The sequence below is a fragment of the Apium graveolens genome, chromosome 2 (genome assembly GCF_009905375.1).
Source record: "Apium graveolens cultivar Ventura chromosome 2, ASM990537v1, whole genome shotgun sequence".
Taxonomy (NCBI): Eukaryota; Viridiplantae; Streptophyta; class Magnoliopsida; order Apiales; family Apiaceae; genus Apium; species Apium graveolens.
In genome coordinates this window covers 209,422,720-209,427,873 of record NC_133648.1, presented here as the reverse complement: position 1 = coordinate 209,427,873, position 5,154 = coordinate 209,422,720, and the positions used below count along the sequence as shown (strand labels likewise).

At 43.2% G+C, this 5,154-nt stretch overlaps 1 non-coding gene across 1 annotated transcript; it reads left to right on the top strand.

Moving 5' to 3' along the window:
• The first annotated feature begins 4,483 nt into the window (after nt 1-4,483).
• LOC141709550 (small nucleolar RNA R71) lies at nt 4,484-4,590 on the top strand. The gene has a single exon (XR_012570119.1). It is a non-coding gene; the product is annotated as a small nucleolar RNA R71 (small nucleolar RNA).
• Nucleotides 4,591-5,154: the final 564 nt, after the last annotated feature.

Here is a 5,154-nt window from a genome sequence, read left to right as displayed (position 1 = left end):
CTTCCTATCGTGCCACCTCTTCACCTTTTCCTTATACATTTTGTTATTCTCATACGCTTGAAGTCGAAATTCATCAAGTTCATTAAGCTGAAGCATTCTTTTCTTACCAGCTGCATCTAAATCCAGGTTCAATTTCTTCAATGCCCAGTAGGCCTTATGCTCAAGCTCCGCCGGTAGATGACATCCCTTACCGTACACCAACTGAAACGATGACATCCCAAGTGGAGTTTTGTATGCTGTTCTGTAAGCCCAAACAGCTTCATCGAGCTTTAAAGACCAATCCTTCCTTGACGGACAAACAACCTTCTCTAGAATACGCTTTATCTCTCTGTTAGACACTTCCGCTTGACCATTTGTTTGCGGATGATAGGCAGTAGCTACTCGATGATTCACATTATAACGCTGCATCATAGAAGTGAACTTACGGTTGCAAAAATGCGATCCTTCATCACTTATGATTACCCGAGGTGTTCCAAACCTTGTGAAAATTTGCTTATGAAGAAAATTTAGTACTGCCTTTGCATCATTTGTCGGTAAAGCTTTAACTTCGACCCATTTTGAGACATAATCGACTGCCAGCAAGATGTACTGATTATTGCAAGACGAGATAAAAGGCCCCATGAAATCGATTCCCCATACATCAAAGACCTCGACTTCAAGCATCACATTTAATGGCATTTCATCCTTCCTTGACAAATTTCCCACTCTTTGGCAACGATCACACCTTAAAACAAACTGATGAGCATCCTTGAACAAAGTAGGCCAGAAAAAACCTGCTTGCAGAATACGAGCTACCGTCTTCTCACCTCCATAGTGTCCCCCATAAACCGTGGAATGGCAGTCTCGTAATATCCCCTCCGTCTCACAGAACGAGATACATCTCCTGATGATCTGGTCAGCTCCCTGTCTAAACAAATATGGTTCATCCCACATATACCACTTCACCTCATGCAGAAACTTCTTCTTTTGAGCGGATGTCAAATTAGGAGGCATTATATTGCTGACGAGATAGTTTACAATATCTGCAAACCATGGTTCTTCCTCCTGAATTGCAAACAACTGCTCATCCGGAAAAGATTCATTGATTAACGTCCTATCTTGTGAAGTGGAATCGGGATTCTCCAACCTAGAGAGATGGTCAGCTACTTGATTCTCGGTACCTTTTCTATCTTTGATCTCTAACTCAAATTCCTGAAGTAAAAGCACCCAACGAATGAGTCTCGGCTTCGAATCCTTCTTAGAAACCAGATAGCGAATAGCTGCATGATCAGTGAATACTGTTACTTTCGTACCAAGCAGATAAGATCGAAATTTCTCAAAGCCAAAGACTATAGCCAAAAGCTCCTTTTCAGTAGTGGTGTAGTTCAATTGGGCACCATTTAAAGTCTTACTCGCATAGTAGACCACATGGAAGAGATTTTTCTTGCGCTGTCCCAGAACTGCACCTACCACATAATCACTCGCATCACACATCATCTCAAATGGTTCTGTCCAATCTGGTGCTGTAATGACTGGTGCCGTGATCAAACTCTCCTTGAGAGTCTCGAATGCTGCCAAACATTCATCATCAAATTTGAAAGGCACATCTTTCTCAAGCAAATTGCACAACGGCTTAGATATCTTTGAAAAGTCCTTGATGAATCGCCGATAAAAACCCGCATGACTAAGAAAACTACGGATTCCTTTCAAAGAATTAGGTGGGGGAAGATTTTCAATGACTCCCACCTTGGCCTTGTCCACCTCCAGACCCTTGCTAGAGACCTTATGCCCAAGGATAATGCCTTCACGCACCATAAAATGACATTTCTCCCAATTAAGCACCAAATTAGTTTCCACACATCTTTTGAGTACGGCGCGCAGATTATTTAAACATTCATCATATGAGTGTCCAAAGACGGAGAAGTCATCCATGAATACTTCGACGTTATTTCCAATCATGTCAGAGAATATAGCCATCATACATCTCTGAAAGGTGGCCGGGGCGCCACATAACCCAAACAAAACTCTGTGAAAAGCAAATGTGCCAAATGGACAAGTGAAGGTAGTCTTTTCCTGATCCTCTGGTGCAATACAAATCTGATTATACCCGGAATAACCATCCAAAAGACAAAAATACTCATGACCCGCCAATCTGTCAAGCATTTGATCAATAAATGGAAGGGGGAAGTGATCCTTCCTTGTGGCTTTGTTCAATTTTCTATAATCCATGCATACTCTCCATCCTGTAACTGTTCGAGTAGGGATGAGCTCATTCTTTTCATTTGCGACCACAGTGATACCTCCCTTCTTAGGTACACATTGTACGGGGCTCACCCACGAGCTGTCAGAAATAGGATAAATGATGCCTGCATCTAGCCATTTCAGAATTTCTTTCTTCACCACCTCCTTCATGATGGGATTCAGTCTTCGCTGCTGTTCCACAGTTGGCTTACTACCTTCCTCTAGCAGAATTTTATGCATACAATATGAAGGACTTATCCCCTTGATGTCTGCTATGGTCCATCCTATAGCCGATTTGAATTCTCTCAAAATCCTTAAGAGCTTGTCTTCCTCACTACCTGAAAGGTCAGATGAAATAATAACAGGTAACGTAGATGAATCACCTAAAAAAGCATACCTCAAGTGTTCAGGTAATGGTTTGAGCTCCAAGGTAGGTGCTTCCTCTATTGATGGTTTGAGCTTCCCTTCAGCATTCTTAAGGTCAGAAGTACCAAGAGATTCAAATGGTATGTCCAGCTTTCGCTTCCATGGAGAAGCGTTCAGATATTGTAATTGCTCGTTGCTATCTTCATCATCGCTGTCAAAATCCCCCACTAAGGCCTTTTCCAATGCATCAGACATTAGCATGTGATCGAGTTCCGAAGTAACCGCAGTATCAATCACATCCACTTTTAAGCACTCCTCATCTTCTGTAGGGAATTTCATTGCCTTGAATACATTGAAGGTCACATCCTGATCTTGGACCCGTATAGTAAGTTCACCTTTTTGCACATCTATCAAGGTACGACCAGTAGCCAAGAAAGGCCTTCCCAAGATTATGGGAATCTTCTTATCTTCCTCAAAATCCAGAATAACAAAATCTGCTGGAAAGAAGAGCTTATCCACCTTGACGAGCACATCCTCAACTATGCCCCTTGGGTAAGTAATGGAACGGTCAGCCAATTGTAGCGACATGTATGTGGGTTTTGGATCAGGCAGATCCAGCTTTTTAAAGATCAACAACGACATCAGATTAATGCTTGCTCCCAAATCACAAAGGCACTTGTCAAAAGTTAGATTGCCAATGGTGCAAGGAATGGTGAAGCTTCCTGGATCTTTCAGTTTTGGTGGTAACTTTTGCTGCAGAACAGCGCTGCATTCTTCCGTGAGAGCAACGGTTTCAAGGTCATCCAGTTTCACCTTCCTTGCAAGAATAGTCTTCATAAACTTCGCATAACTAGGCATTTGTTCCAGAGCCTCAGTGAAAGGTATATTGATGTGAAGTTTCTTGAACACCTCCAGAAACTTCCCGAACTGTCTATCCAGCTTTTGTTGCTGCAATCTCTTAGGAAAAGGTGGTGGAGGATAGAGCTGTTTCTCCCCTGTATTAGCCTCAGGCAGAGTGTGTTCAACAGTAGTCTTCCTTGGTTCCGCCGCTTTCTCCTTTTGCTTAGATTCTTCACCTCTAATTTCAGCTTCTACTTCTTTTGCCTTTTCAGCATCAGCTACCTTTCCAGACCTTAAGGTAATAGCCTTGACTTGCTCTTTAGCTTCCTTCCTGCCTGGTACTTCCATGTCACTGGGAAGAGTGCCAGGTTGACGATTGAGCACTGCATTGGCTAATTGACCAATTTGATTTTCCAAGGTCTTGATAAAAACCGCCTGACTCTTGCACAACAGCTTAAGTTCCTTAAACTCAGCACTAGTAGGTGCAGCTGCACTTCCTTGTTGAGGATATGATTGCCTTGCAGCATACTGCTGTGGTTGCTGGAATCCAGGTGGGTTAAACTGTTTACTCACTCCTTGCTGATATGGTGGCTGAATAGCATTCTGATTATTCCCCCAGCTGAAATTTGGATGATTTCTGTTGTTAGGATGATAGGTCGCTGGCACAGGCTGCTGTTGTCACTGATAATTATTCACATACTGAACAGATTCGTTGACAAGAGAACACTGATCCGTAGCATGAGAACCTGCACAAAGCTCACAAACCATAGCTATTTGATTAACTCCATACGTAGCCAGAGAATCAACCTTCATTGATAGCGCTTGGAGTTGGGCTGCAATAGCGGTGGCTGCATCAACTTCCAGAATACCTGCTACCTTGCCCGTCGTCATCCTCTGAGTTGGGTTTTGATGCTCATTTGCAGCCATCGTCTCGATAAGATTATACGCCTCAGTATAGCTTTTAGCCCATAAGGCGCCTCCAGCTGCTGCATCGAGCATGGGCCGAGATTGGGCCCCCAAACCATTATTGAAACCTGTGATTACCATCCAATCCGGCATTCCATGATGTGGACATTTTCTCAACATTTCCTTGTAGCGTTCCCAAGCCTCGCACATAGATTCTGTAGGTTGCTGCGCAAACTGAGTAAGAGCACTCCTCATAGCAGCAGTCTTTGCCATTGGATAAAACTTCACCAGAAACTTTTGCGCAAGATCTTGCCACGTAGTGATGGACCCAGCTGGTTCAGAATGTAACCAGTCTTTAGCCTTATCCCTCAGTGAGAATGGGAAAAGCCTCAACTTGATAGCCTCATCAGTCATGCCATTATACTTAAAAGTGCTGCAGATCTCGACAAAATTCCTTATGTGCATGTTGGGGTCTTCAGTTGCCGCTCCTCCAAAAGAAACATAATTCTGCACCATCTGAATAGTGCCCGGCTTGATTTCAAAGGTGTTAGCTTGAATAGCCGGATGAAGGATGCTTGACTGAATGTCATCAATTTTAGGCCGAGAAAAATCCATAAGAGCTGGATCAGCTTGAACAATACGATCTCCCATGTTTACTGGTTCTTTCTGCTCAGTTCCTGAATCCGAATCCTCAAAATCTAACTTCTCCGGAATATCAAGAACTTCGTCTGTCTCCTCAGCTGTATCTAAAGTCCTCTTGCGAGCACGAGAACGAGTTTGCATAAACGCTTGCTAAAGTACCTGAAACACAACCGAAAAGAG